This window comes from Ursus americanus, chromosome 1, assembly GCF_024610735.1.
Source record: "Ursus americanus isolate L20-20 chromosome 1, mUrsAme1.1.p, whole genome shotgun sequence".
Taxonomy (NCBI): domain Eukaryota; kingdom Metazoa; phylum Chordata; class Mammalia; order Carnivora; family Ursidae; genus Ursus; species Ursus americanus.
In genome coordinates, this window is record NC_142127.1 from 40,692,153 (window position 1) to 40,708,236 (window position 16,084).

Consider the following 16,084-nt stretch of genomic DNA (forward strand, 5'->3'; position numbering starts at 1 on the left):
CGCTACCACACTGAACCTGAATCTTTATAAAATCTATGCCTGATTCATCAGTTTGTTTATTTTAGGTCAGAATTTTTATGCTTTTCCCAAAAGCAATTGTACAATTTTCAGGACAAACATCAGACAGTATGTCTTCTTATTTAGCTTCTCCCACATTGTTTTGTGCTTCCCCCCACCCATATACTTCTATAATCACTTCATCTCTCAATATTCACTTTTCTATTATCTTTTTTATTTTTTTTGTATTTGTGAAAGGACACATTAGTATTTTTTGTCTCTTACTGGTGTTTCTGTGTTCTTCTTTACCCCTAACATTTTTAGCTCTGGGAGACACTCACTCCGTTTACCCCTGCTCTCTTTTGTACTGAGGACCCATCTTTCAATGCTTTCTTTGATCCTTTTCAGTTCAGCTTCCTCATTTGCACAGACATTAAAATCTTTCTTATTACATTTGTCAGTGTGCTCCTGACTGAGTGTAATGGCCTTATTACAGACTAATCTTCATTCTCTTAGCTATTTAAAATCATAATTAGCCCTTGGGGTGATTCAGAATCACTGATTCTGCAACTCCTTCACTTTCCCTTCCTTCTTGCAGCTTTTCATGGGTCTCTCCGTTTGCTGGCTTATTTATTTATGCGTTTATAGGTTTCTATAGGATTTCTTTGCCCAGGGTGTGTCCTCATACACTTCTCCTAAGAAAACTTGCTATACATGTATTAGGGAAGAATGGGGTGGGAGAAGGAAGGCCTGGTACCAGTTTTCTTGATATATACCTTCCACCCATTGCCTAGGAGCCTTTACCTGTTTGATGGTTTCTTATTTTTTGTAGCCTGGTACATTTTAATTGACATTCCGAATTTTTCTATTATCCTTCCTTGAACTTTCTGATACCAACCCATGTTCTCCTTGCCCTTAAGTTTAGCATGATGAAGACTAAAATGAATTTTTAAAAAGTGAATTTTTCTTAGTTAATATTAATTAATTTAACCCCTTAAGGAGATTGCAGTATGAAGTGTGTATGCCAGCAACATGAAAAAGGAAGGGTTTTTTTTTGAATGGCTATACAAGTGTGTGTACTATACTTTATTAGTGACATCATCATCAGCCCTTTCTCTACATAGCTTCAAAAAATAAAGTTCCAAACCTACGAGATTCAGGCCTTATGGATCATGAGAAACAGTTTTACTTGCAGTACCATTTCTTTAGGAAACTCTTTGTTCCTGAGATTAAAGTTACACCGATTTTTAATTTCATTTTTAATTCTTTCTGCTCTACAGCAAATGTATAATACATTCATGTGCGTGTGTGTGTGGTGTGTGTACACAACACCGTGATGCGATGGGAGAATAAGAACATGAACTCAAGCAAAGCAAGCGGAGAATTTCTCACACTTCTTGCACAGTGCTGCCCTAGGTACTGTCATGATCGTGTGCTTTTTGAGGACCTCCTATCGGAGCCTGAAGAAATACCCTTTTGGCAATCTCTTATCTATGAAAATAATTCTCTACTTCTGAGCACTAGAATCAAGAGCTTTTACATTTATCACTTAATTTGCACATGGTATAATTTCCACCTGAGTAAGAAATTGGTGAAAATGCCACCATGTCAAAGAAATGTTCACATAATATGACTGAAAACTTGTGGTTGGTGCCACGGCAATTTAGTACGTGAGGTACCTGCATTCAATTTATTTTGAAAATATAGTCTTAAAGGAACCTGATTCCTAAGGTACAGCAGAAAACACCGAACACAAATAAGACAGTTTATTTCTATGATTTTCAATACAATCATTTGTAAAACGAAATTATAAATCAAATGTTTCAGGTATTTTTCAGCTTTAAAGAACTTTGCTTTTTGTGGACCTCTGAGTTTCTCTGCACCTTGAATTCCAATGGTCTGAGTTAGAGTAGAACAACCTCGAGAGCAGGGGCTTTCAAAGTTTTTAACAGAGACTCACAGTGAAACACACACACACACACACACACACACACACACACACACACACACAGGTTTCACAAAATACTTACCTTTACCGCGTTTGATACACTCTGATATTTTTTATTTTATGTTTAATTTCATTCTGGTTATGACCTAGTAAATTTATTTCATGATTCTCTGATGGACAGTGCCTCAAAGTGAGAAACGTTGTCACAGTGGTGATGTTAATTAGACTAGCATAGAATGTCCTCAGTGTCCTGTTGTATCTTTGTATTCTAATCTTTCTTTTCTAGAATGGCGGACTACAAGTATTAGCAAAATAGAGTGACTTGCTTCTTGTTTGATAACCTACTTGAATGTATTGCATAAAGGATGCTTGGGTGAAGGCTTGAGAGACTGTCCTTTACAATGTTCTTTCCATTATGAAACGCACGTTAAAAAAAATAACTTTAAATGCTGTCTGTTTGAGATTGCTAGATTTTATTTAAGATTTAACCTAACTTATTTGTCCTTAGGCATTTCACATTCTTCTCTCTTTTTAAAAAGTTTTTAAAAGATTTTATTTTTAAGTAATCTCTACACCCAACGTGGGGCTCAAACTTATAACCCCAAAATCAAGAGTCTCAGGCCCTACCAACTAAGCCACTCATGCACCCCTCATTCTTTTCTCTTTCATGCACACGCACATACTAACTCCGAGCATACTGATTTATTGAAATTGGGGTCACTTCTAGTCTTGGGGATAAGCAGGCCCATACTTGTTGGTGTGGTTCTTTGCATGAATTGCCTCTTTCCCTTTCTTGACACTAAGGCACAGCTGGAAGAGGGCAAGAGGATAGCAGCAGCTCTTACATCCTTTAGGTCAGTGACTTCATGTTAGAATCAGCAAGGGAGCTTTTAAAAATTAAAAGTTTTTAATGCTCAGATTCACACTCCATCCCAGATGAATCAGAATGTGAGTGTTTAGTAGTGAGAGCCAGGCATCAAGTACTTTTTAAAGATTTCTAGGTGATTGCAACGTGCAGCAAAATCTGGGAACCGCTCCCCTAGGTTTTTTGTTTGCTTGAGGTTTTTTTGTTGATGTTTTTGTAATGAAAGAAAAGGTAGAGAGTTTGTTTGTTTTTTCAATTTTACAGCTGTTAACCATGGTGGCAAACTACCTATTCATTGTAATTTCATGCCTAAGGATTTGGGTAATGGCAACTTTCTTAAAAATAAAAATAAGCACATAGATTTAAAAATAACTATTTTCAAATAGCTTTCTATTTTCTTTTTTTTAAACACTGTGACAGTATGGCCATGTTTTAGAACAGGCAGTTTATGCCCTTAACTATAAGAGAAAAGTGGCCTGAAGAGCTCTGTCTTCCTACTTTCTGTATAGAAGCAGAATTTGTATTCCTCCTCCAGCTTTATCATGATTAAAACATGGTGATTAGTACTGTCTCTGGAAACTCTATAGTCATCCATAAGGTAGCCTTTATCTAGAAAGACTGAAATTGGAAGATCATCCGGAAGTATTGCATGTTTGACATCTGATATCATTCTCGAAACAATAAATGCCAGAGTGTTCAGAATAGTCCTAATCCACGGAACAAATACAGAATTATAGGGTGGGAATTCAGTATAGCAATGCCAGCCATATATCATATTTCAGTTCAGTTATGGAGGGATTACCTCCAAAATGTATCAGATGGAAAGATTTCTTCCCCTTAATATAGGCCAGATATAAGCAGCTTACTTACTCAGAGAGTCCATGGCAATCTCCCAAGTCATTCATTTTTAAGTGGTTGCATCCATTTGAGTCATGATATGAACATCACCCATCAAACTGAGTCACAGGTTAATTTATGTATTTGAGAATTTGTTGTATTCAGCATATTGCAATAGAAATACCATAGAAACTTTATATTTTGTTTCATTTAGATTCAGAATTCAGTAAAGTGTGGAGAGTTATTATTTGCTATTATTATCCCTAGGAATAATAAGTCAGTATAAATTGATCTGGGCTTGTGTTTTACATAATATTTACATATAGAAGTGTTCTACCATAACTAGAGGATAAGATGAAATGAGATCTGTTTATTTGTTGAGAAATATCACTTAGAATACAAAAATTCACCAGCCCTAGGAATCAAAATGGTTAAAGCGTGAAAGGTTAAAAGGAAAAACCTTGGTTAAATGTATTTGGGGATTTGCTGAGCTTAAAATATTAGAAAAGTCATAGAGTATTTGTCACATAGAAACAGTTCAGTTTGTCCAGTCTTTAGAAATCCCCAAGTCCTGGGATTTAAAAATGAAAGAGAATCAAGAAGAAGAAAAATTAAAGTTATTGATTCTCCTTATTTTTACACTGCCTACTACCCACCTCTCCAAATGCAATATTTCATCTGTGCTGGAATTAAGTATTTATTAATGTTCAAGAAACTAGGCAGTCATCTGACCATGGCTTAATATAGCTCACTCCTAAATTTAGAAGTGTTCCCAGATTGAAAAATGGTAAAGGGAATAGAGAACAAATGCACAGTTTTTGGTTTACTACTTGTTTTAAATTTTATATATTTTTTGAAACTAGATTTCATTATCCTAATCATACTGTATTTAGCCTTTTAAGAGAGTAAAGTAGGATTGTGTTAGAATTCTCTGAGGTCTCCAAGTTTTATTTGTATAAATTATACCTCTTTTGTTTGTCCAATTAATATACTCTCTAGAATGATAGTCAATTTTTAAAAAATCAGACGTTTCCTATTTCCAAATTATCTGTGTGAATTGCTTCTCACTTGCTTCCATCTGCCAATCTTTTGATTACGTTTACTCCTTATTTTTACTAGATAATAAAAAGGGGAAGTTTATGGTAAAAATGAAATCTGTTTATCAGTGAATGCAATTTGGCAAGAAGGAGGATACAAATATTTCTAGAATGATATCTTTAGACTAATGAATTTTATTTATTCTTGCTCTTTTTGCAGTCTTAAACTACCATTAATTGAGAGGTTTTAGTTTATTTTTATTGCAAACTGAAAGCAACATTGTAATAGTTCATTTCATAGAGATCTTAGTGAGTATGGACTTAGCAAGGTGAATTCTCTAAAATAGGAATTCCTGAACCAAACCTTGGGATTTCCCTGCCATTATTTTGAAATCCTCCCTGATAATCTCAAAAGTGATTGTTTGATCCTTCTCTTTTTTCCTGTGGATTGCCAGTTGAGAGTAGGGTAGTGATGGACAGTAGTATACCTTCATTTCATGTCTCCGTTTAGGGTTATTGTCGTTGAGATGAATTTCTTTTCTCTCTTTCTACTACTCTGTTCCGCTCACAACTTTGAGAAATGGAAAGTAGCGCCTCTTAGCAGAAAGGTTGGGGATTGTTTATCTAAGTTAAACTGATATAACAAGAACTCTCTATATTGATCTGATTATTTTAGTTTAACAAGGCTTTGTTGAGATTGCTGAGACTATGATTAAGGTTTATATAAGGCACCATGGAGATTATAGGATGAACTAAATATGGATTCTTTGTGATTTGTGAGAAGACTGTATTACAAGATAAAAAGTGGTGAGTATGAGTTCTAGAAGAGAAGCACGGGTAAAAATCCTCTGGGATGATAGGGGAGGTGTGATTACACCTAGCTGAGGGAATCATGGAAGGCTTTATGAATGTGATACTTGTTGAGCCTGGACTTGCAGAGGGGTTCTGAACGGGGGTGGGGGGGTGGGGGGGAAGGAAGCCATAAGCCAAGTCTGGGAGGTAGAGAAGCAGAGGTCTGTTGGGAAAGAGGTAATATTTTATGTTTGAGAAATAGTGTAGAGGAAGGTGGGTGCCAAGTAATAGCACACTTGAGTGGAGGGTTTATACAAACGGCCTCTGATTAAATGGAAATAACCCAATCTGATTAAATGTAACGGACTTTTACTATGAATTCCATCAGAAGAAACCATATGTACTGTTGTGCAACTTATATTTTTTATTTAACAATTTATTTAAGCTATATTTGCAACCCGGTACCTATTGATCTTATTCTTCTTAACATCTTTACTATTAGTGTTGTATGGATAAACTATTCCTATTTTAACTAGTCCTACAAACGTACATGTAGTTGTTTCTAGGTTCTCGCTATTGTAAAAAAAATGCTATATTGTACATTTCTCTCTGTATACTTGTGTTAGATGTCTATTGGATAAGTTCCTAAAAGTGGAATTTCTGGGCTAAAGGCTGTATCAATTTACAGTTACTCCATAAGTATATGAGAATTTGTTTCCTCACCCTCTTACCAGTTCCAACTATGTCAGTCTTGACATGATTAAAAATTTGATCGTATTGATGAAATTAGAAATTGGCATCTAAAATAGGAAGGTATCCACTAACTAGAAAACATATAACTTTGGAGAGTATGTTATCCTGGGGTATGGGATCGTGTGACAGTATAAGAAAACTTATAGGAATAATGTGACATGCCTTTCTAGATTGTTAAGTTTTAAAGATTTGGGAGGAATGTTATTTTCATTTTAAAATAAGCTGGAAAATTTGAAGGTAGAATGTAGAATTTATATGATTTCTTTTTTATTAAGAAAAATGAACATTTATTGTTTCATTATTAAATAATGTTTATGATAGCACTTTGCATATTGGGAAGTGCTGTACAAGTTTTATTACTGTGTAGCCAACAACCTATTATGAGACATAAAATCTCTCTTCATTGCTTAACAAAACTATCAACATATGAGAAAAAGGAATGGCAAATTACTGATTTATTCAAATGTTCTGATAGAGTTGTCACATACGCAAATCCAAAAGCATTGTAAAGTAGAATTTAGTTAATACCCACTTCTCTTTCTTTTTCCCTTTCAGGTTGTAAGCAAACTATTACATTGCCTTAAACAACTTTAACTTGTTTCTTATACATTTTGCTTTTAATTAAAAAGTCACTTTTTTAAACTTACAATTTTTTTTTTAAATTTTTATAGTCCACATAATCTATTACTACTTTCTTGACTGGTAGATGAACTGAAGGGAACAGAGGCTAATTCATATTTAAGATAACACTTTCAATAGAAAGAAGCATTAACAAAAAAATCATTACTTTTTAGTCTCTCTGTTTCCCAAGAAGGGCAGTGGTCTTCATACTTCAAAAATTTTTAGTAATTGTTTTTCAAAACGTATTGATATGCAGAATAGAAAACATGTAAAAGTAGAGGTGCTCTGTGGAAGCAGAGTGAGGCCTCTGGACTTCTGGTCACCAAGCCCCTCTCCCTTAGCCCGCCCAGTGACTCCTGAGGGGCCTCCAGCAATATCTAGGTTGTTGTGAACCCAGTGCAGGAACAATACTCTCCTCAGCGATTTTGGTCCCCAGCTTTTTAGGAAACAGCAGGTGAAAATCCCAGATTGTGCAAGTTCTTCCATATTCTGCTTTGTTCTTTGAAGACATGACGTCCAGAATTTGATATATGAAATTCTTATGGCCTGAAGATTTAGGTTCCAGGTTTCTTGGCTGAAGAAGACAGGTCTTTGAACTTCAGTTTTTCTTGTTGTTTATTGATTACCATGAGCGGGCAAGTTTAATAATAAATCAGGCTACTTCTGTGATCACAAAGAACTTCCCCATTGTGATTCATTGATTCTCTCTGGATTTCTTTTAAAACACGAGTCTTCAGGCAAAGTTTGTACTTGGGCTAGATGCTTTGGGGTCTGCTCCTGACTTCCAGGATCTCCTAAAACCAAGATAGTTACTCTGGTGGAAAAGTTAATGTTACCATTAAATTTTGTGATAACATTTCCTTTATAATAATTATGTGTTTCTGAGGTATGTTAAGTAAGCTTTGATGATTGGCTTCTTGATTCAGTCTAAAGGTAGATTTCCTCTAGAAATTCTGCCTTAAAGATTGCACTATAATAATAATACCACACTTTTATCAACATGCTGCATATAAACTGGCCACAGAGCGGGAGATCGATGACATGTGGCAAATAACTGAAGTCACTAATGTCAGTGCTGTGGATTAAAATTTGTGATTAAATCCGAAAGGAGATTGGAGGTGCCATAAAATGCTCCTGTGGACATGCAGAAATTTTATTCATGAAGTATGAACCTAGATTGAATTGAAAAGATAGTAACTTCATAGATATTTAATTTTCTTTTTCGTCAGTGCTTTTTAGTAAATGCTTTAAATTATTGTAGTAGTTAACAATGATGAACAGAGGGCTGTACAAGCGGAATGTTCTGGATAATCCTCAGTATAATAGTGGACATGTCCATGAAATCAGCTTTCTTACTTAATGTCATATCTTGCAAAGGTATTAAGTTAACTGTATTAACTTATGGATTTAATTGGAGTTTTAAGGAAACATTCTTTTCACCTTTGACTAATGAATGGATAAGGGAAAATGGATTATTCTGCCTTTTGTAATGATGTTCCTGACTTCTTTAGTTCTGATTAGCATCACGTGAGTCCTCTGACCATTTAAATATCATTTTTCTAAAAAGAAAATATTTATAGAATGCTAATAAACTATTAAGTGAACAAGTAATACAATATGTGATAATTTTTACACTCTTTCCACAGAGCGTAAAATTTTAATACAAACTTAGTGTATACTTGATAACAATTTACATGTTTATTTTACCATCTGGTAAATGTGTAAACGATATTTTGAGAAGCACATTTCATATTCACTTTAACAACTTATCCTTGACAATATGTGCCCTATCTTATGTATCGACTGGAAGGATCTTGGAAAATTTTTAAAAAGATGAATCCAGGAAAAAAAAACACCATTCATGTCCTAGTTTGTTTGTTTTAAAAATATTATGGAGATTTAAGACTTAGTTTTTAGTACCAAACTCAGGCATTGCGTTGTTTGCTGACTTTTACCAGACATCCTGCTAATTAGGGTAGAATAATCAGAGCGGCTTCCAAACATTATATCATGTACATCAAATCAGGTTTCCTACGAACACTATGGGCCACATAGGTAGCGGTAATAAGATAAATATGGTTCTGTGTGTTGTATAACAGTATCACATCTTCTCAGAGTGTTTGGCTTGCTCTCGCATGTGTCTAAATATGGGAAGATCATTTTTTTTCCCAATGTGTTGCAATGAACCTCAAGTGGATAGCTTTTATCGAATACTTTAACAGCATTTATGACACTTTGGCCTTCTGCCTTTTTTATTTCATTCTCTCTGCTTATTGTTCTCACTGGAATAAATCTCAGGGACTTAACACAAAACAAGCAAATAGATAATTCCCTATTTAGTTTTGTTTTAATGCACTCTTTCTTAGCTGGTAATAACCTTAGAATCTTTGTAGAATTTCATGGACTACCTCTACATATTAATTGCCATCTGCCCATCTATAATGAAGAGGTTTGATAAACAAATTGCAAATATTGGCTTTAACAAATATATTCCTCATCACAAAATCTTTAATTTGAAGTCAAAATAAACCTCAAAGCCATATATTTTTTTCTATTAGATTTAGAAATCAAAGTACAGGTGTATCTTAAAAAATATTTTTGTAAATGTATCATATCACCAATTACTTTCTAATTTATTCTAAATAGCATTTTAAATTTAAATTAGTTGTCCTTATCATTTGTTTCCTCACAAAATGCATATCTCACTGTTATGATTATATAACATAATTCTGAGAAATATTGTCTGTGTATATCTTTATCTACAGCTGTGATGTTCCTGATGCTTTATAAGTCTTATAACCTATTCTCTACAACAACCCTGCAGTGTAAACACTGGCTTCCTTTTATAGAGAAAGAAATTGCACAAAATGTTTTAAGTTATCTTTCCAATGGGTGTATAATTAGTAAATGTTAGAGAAAGAATTTAACCCCAGATCTGCTTTGCCTGAGACCCATGCTCTCTTTAATACATTATTGCCTCAAGTTTTAATCAGGAGGACATGGAATCCACTTTTATTGAAGTAATTGAAAGTCAGCCACAGTGTCGTTTAGTCTTGGAAGGATGAAGCTTCTTGATACAGGTGTGAGATGGTAGGTGTGGAGATGGGGAAGAGAGGGAAGAAGTGGAGATGACCTTCTAGTATCCACTCAGCGCTTTGAATTTATCGTTCTAAAGTCTGTTTCTTTAAAGTCTGTTTCTTTTCAAATTATTGTTATATGCCTCCACCCCTTACCTCAAACTAATGTACTTGGATTTAGTTTGTTGTAAAGTGGCTTAGAAATTCAAATCAAGTATTTAAGAATCAACTAATATTCCGTTGCTTTTTTTTTTTTTTAAACAAGCAAAAATAGTATCTCAGACACCATGGCAACTCCGGAAGAAAGCTGATTTTTTTTGGAAATACCACAAGTGTTGAACTGATAATAATGATTACAAATATTTATTGAATGCTTTATGACAATTTTCTAAGACATTTTTAAATGTATATTAACTAATTTAATTCTCATAACAATCCTGTGAGATAGATACTATTATTTCCATTTTAAAGATGAAGGATAGAGATGTTAAGTAACTTGTGTAAGAACACAGTAAATAGTAGTGGAATCAGGATTTGAACTCAGGCAACCTGATTTCAGAGTAATGACTATTAGTAGCAAAGGTATTAAGATAAATGAAATGTTAACTGATCTCTTTATAGACTATTACTACAGAAAGCAGTATGAAGAAAAACATTGACTCAAATAGGAGTTAAGTCAAGAAAGAAATAAATCTGCAATGGATCCTTTGGTACTTTAGTTTATTTAAGGGTATAAATATGAGCAAACAAATGGATTGTTTGCATTTTTCAAAAAAGAGTTAGGGTTTTATTTCATTAATGAATATAATAGTCATTATTTCTTCCAAATGGAATAATAGGAGAGTGTGTTGGTTGTGAGTCTGCCAAAATTTTCCTCTCTATTGATCTCTAATGATTCTTTATAGTTTACTTATTTTTTTAAGATTTTATTTTTAAGTAATCTCTACACCTAACATGGGACTCGAACTCATGACCCAGAGATCAAGAATCCCATGCTCTACCAACTGAGCCAGCCAGGTGCCCCTACAGTTTCTAGTACGTAGAATTAAAAACAGTTTAAGCTATGTGAACTTGTTTTATATATCATGAACTGAACGTGTTTCAACTTTGTTCAAAAGTATCAGTGATATTTTTGTTATATAACTTCCTTTGTACAACAGAATAAACATGTATGTGGTAAAATAAAGTTATTATTTTGAATTAGCAAAACGCATTTTCACTAATATAATTGCACATTTTAATTTTTATTTATTTATTTAATTTTAAAGATTTTATTTATTTATTTGTGAGAGAGACAGAGAGCATGAGAGCAAGCACAAGCAGGGAGGAGGGGCAGAGGTAGAGGGAGAAGCAGGCTTCCCATTGAGCAGGGATCCCTACATGGGGCTTGATCCCAGGACCCTGGGATAATGACCTGAGCCGAAGGCAGACACTTAACTGACTGAGCCACCCAGGTGCCCCTAAAATTGCACATTTTTAAAGATAAGACAGTATTTGTAGAATTAATCAAAAGTTTGTTAAATTCATGCAGACTCATCAGTCCCTCATTTGGCCAATAGTAAAGTAAAGGTCAGAATTTTGAATGAGATTACTAAAATGAAAAGTTTCAATACTACTTAGATGTTTTACTGAAACACAAGACCTACTAAAATCTTGCACAGGACCCACTAAACACATTGAGTATTTAAACTTAGAGATAATTTTTTTCTTTTTTGTAAAAATTTTTGTTCTAAAGTTGGAAAGTCTCTATTTTAAATGCTTTCTATTATTATTAACTTCAAAATGTTAATCTACTTGTCTTTTTCTTAAAATGGAGCAGTTTCTACAAAAAAAGAAACAGGACATGTATAAAGAAAAATCATAATGGTAGTATTTCTTTTTTACTTATGTGGCTTATTTTGAGTTTCAATTAAATATATCTATGTGAAAATTGAGAAATTTTCTTTTTCCCATACATTAAAAATGTTTACTTGTGTATTTTTATGAATGGCATTTATTTTGTGGTCTAAATTAAGCTGAACTCGTTTCTACGTCCATAGTGGTAAAATGATCTGAAACTAGATCTTCATGCATTTTTTTCCCAGCAGCATTGCTCCTCCTCCTCCTGTTCCAACAGTGTCCCTCTGAATGGGTCCTAGGTTTACATGGTTGGTCAAAGGCAAAATTGGAACCTTTGTTTTTGACTGCCTTACTCTCCCCATACTGTGTCTCTATTTTATATATTGCTTCTCTCCTTTCTGAGTTACCTCACATCCTCTTGCTTTCTTCTGTATCTATTCAGATTTGCTCAAATATCCTACCAGTGGCTTTCAGTCACGGCTACCCATTAGAATCCCTTGTCATTCCTTTTTATTTTATTTATTTTATTTTTTAGAGAGAGAGCACGATCGTGTTGGGGAGAGAGAGAAGAGAGAGAATCTTAAGCAGGCTCCACGCCCAGCAGGGAGCCCCGCACGGGGCTTGATCTCATGACCCTGTGATCATGACCTGAGCTGAAATCAAGAGTTGGCCCCTTACCTGACTGAGCCATCCAGGAGCCCCTCACCTGTCATTCTTAAAAAAAAAAAGAAAAAAAAAAGAAAAAAAATACAGATGCACAGGCTAAAATAAGAATCTCTGTGGCTGAAGCTTTGGCATCAATGTTTTAAAGAAGTGCCCCAGATAATTCTAGTGATTAGCCAGTGCTGTAAACCACTGAGTTAAAGAATGAAATGCTTGCTTCCAGAATCAGCAGACAGGGTAAGAAGAAGATAGTTTGGGCCTCGAGCCTTTCTGGTATCCTTAAGCTCACATTACATAGATAATGCCTCCTTAGCTTATTCATAAGGCTAGCCTGGTATTGCTGGTAAACCAGAGAGGAGAGCTTGAGTAGGTGGGTGTATCTATTAAAAGCCTGTAGAATTTGCTTTATTGTTGTTTATCATCTCCAAGTAGTCGGCATTAAGAAAACAAAAGGTAGGGGCTCCTGGGCAGCTCAGTTGGTTAAGCGACCTCTTGATTATTGGTTCAGGTCATGATCTCAGGGTCATGATGATTGAGCCCCACATGGGACTCTGTGCTGGGCATGGAGCTCCCTGCCCCACAAACTCTCTCTAAAATAAGTAAATAAATTAAAAAAAAAAAAAGAAAGCAAGAGGTAAAATTTATTCATCCCCTCCCCAAAGAACCTGAATTGCTAATTCTCTTAATGTTTGGCATTTTGAATAATAAATTATTCTGACTTAGATTGTTTTTACCTAGTATTCACAAGAATTTCAGTACATCAGTAATGGGAATTGCTGGTGGTTTTGGTAGCTTATTTATTATTCAAGTACCTTCATAGAAGAAAATAAAATAAAAAAAAACCCCACAACCTTATTTTGGATAAGTCAATAAATAATGTCCAGAGCTTGATTAAATCGGTCACAAGCTCTGGCATTTAGATTGGGTGTTATCTGAAACTTGTATAGATTAATTGATTCTTTTCTTTAAAGAGCTTACACTGAGATGCACCATAGTGGATCAAATACTTTTAATTAACTCAAATGAAAGCAGTATCCAGCACCTACCTATGGTTTTGGAAGTGGTTTTGCTGTTTGGTTGAACTAAGATTGTTCAGACTATTTGATGGAATTTGTTCAAACTGGTTCTTGAGGAATTGGCTCATTTGAGGAGTCTTTAAAGTCAGTATTATTTTGAGTTAAGATTTTTGTAGAGAAATGAATTTTATATTGGGAGGAGTAGAGTGTGTCACTGGGCGTTACTTCTGAATTCTGTCAGCCACTTAATTTTGTTGAGCCACTATTTCTCTACCAACAATTTGGATATAATAATGATTGCCCTGTGCATACTTCAGAGGGATTTGGAGCAGGAAGATTTACTGTCGAGCCTTTAGTAAAGCTTTGTTGGAATCTTTGAATAAAATGTTTTATTAAACAGTGAATTAGGTCAATACAATTGCTAATATTATTAACAAATCAACAGTTACAAATGGCATAATGTGTTCCCACAGGAGTATGTACTTACCTTTTCTGTATCATGTGTCAGATTATATTGTAATGAGTTGAGAATGTCTATTTCTCCTTTTAGGTTTAACTGGTCTTGAGAGCAAGGGACTGTATATCTTTGTATTTAGTCGAATATAGACCTTGGCGTATAACAGTCAATACATGTTTGCTCAAAGAGATTTTTTTTAAATGTATCTGGGATGAAAATGTTACTTACTTTAAAATCAATATTTCACTTTTTTTCTTTTTTTTTTGGAATACTATTAGGCAAGATAATTTTACTGTCTCTGAAAGTATGCAAAATATGTTTAAGGGGAGATTTAGTGCTTTCGAGAATTAGAATTGGATTGGAAAGTGAATTATATTAAGCTAGAGTGATATAGCAGGGCACTGCATTTGCTGTTTTATAAGGGGTAAGCAGTGAGGTGTGGAGGAAGGATCATGGGCTTTGTAGCTAAACTGACCTGAATTTGAATCTGCTGCTTTCAAGATGGGTGACTTGGGGAAATTCCTTAATGTCTCAGTTTCAATTTCCTTATCTGTGAAATAGGGATAATAGTACTTATTTCATAGACTAGTTGTAAAGATTAAGTAGAATCTTTAGTAAAGCATCTGATACAATGTCTGGACATATTAGGGGCTGTGATAGCTGATATTTTTAGGTAAATTAGCAAAAGGATTCTTTTCAGGTAGAAAATTATTTAAAAATGTGCTTTTCTTTTTCAAAGATAGACTTTTCAATTGAATAGAAATTTCTGCCTTTTTACTTTTTCCTTTACTTTAAGTTGCTGCAAGTTAATTTCCAAATTAAACATTATGAAAGATTGCATAGGATATATTTTATTCTTTGCTCCTAAGGGATCTTGTACTATCAGAGGATTACAAGGTGAAGCTAAGCTGGTGGTTTTCATTCTAGCCTCTGTTAGTCCCTGTCACCAAACTACCACACAATATGGAGCATTTGCCAGTGTTGGCTCAAGAGAGGCCAATCGAGACACTAATAGATGCATTTTCTCCATGAGTACACCCTTGGATCACACATAGAATTCCTATTAACAGCAATGAGAGTTAAACTTGTAAATCCCTTATGCATTGATGGGAGAATAGACCTTTTAGTTTACTTAGCCATCTTCCAGTTATTTGGCACTTTCCCCATCCCTTGTGAGTTCTCCAACATTTTCATTAAAGGCTTTTCTATTTTCTATTCTGCTTCATTCAGTTTGGGTTGTAATTCACGTTGGCCTGATGCCTTGGCAGCAATGAATGATTCTAATTGCCTCACTATCTATCTAGTCTGGCCTAATCATAAAGCCTTTCAACTTTTCATTCAAGCTTCCAGCAGTATCAACTTCATGGGTCACAAACTTCCCACTCATATCCTTTCATTGCATCTTAGCTGCTTACCTCTTATGTATTTAAGAAACTCTAGAGAGTTCATCATTATTTCATTCCTTTTCTGTTATACCATCTTATCCTTTTTGTAAAATTAAAGCAGCACTGCAGAAACCTAAGGATGGAGGACGACTTTTGTCCAGACATTGTATCCGAAGAGCTAGATACCCTAGTTCTCATTTATTTGAGTTGTTATAGGAAAGGGCTAGAAACTAGAAAGAAAGTTTTAAGTATTCTCCCATGTCTACTCCGTGACTTCTTTAACTATAATCAGCTCCATTTCCTTGTTTACCTCCTGAAATACACAGTGTTCTTTTCTGATCCTGAAGATAGATATAGTATGAGAATCATAATGGTGAGCTGAAAACAAAGGTCCTGCTTTCAACTCATGTGATTTTCTGGCAGACAGGGAAGCTGCTCCAGTACTCCATCTGGTATGGCTATACTGTTTTGATTCTGTGTGGCAGTGCTTATGTTGGAGACTTTATGGGAACTCTTCTCATATGGTATAAATAAATAAATAAATAAATAAATAAATAAATAAATAAATAAATATTTTAAACTGTCCCAAAGGTTTAAAAAGGAAAGAATTACATATTATTTGATCATGAAATGTTTTACTTTTGCCCTCTTCTTCTTTTTTTAAAAAAAGTATTAAAAAATTTTAAAAAGCTTTATATATATTTATATATAAATACATATATGTATATATATATTTTTTGTTGTTGTTTTTGTTTTTTTGTTTTAGTAATATTTACACCAAATGTGGGGCTCAAACT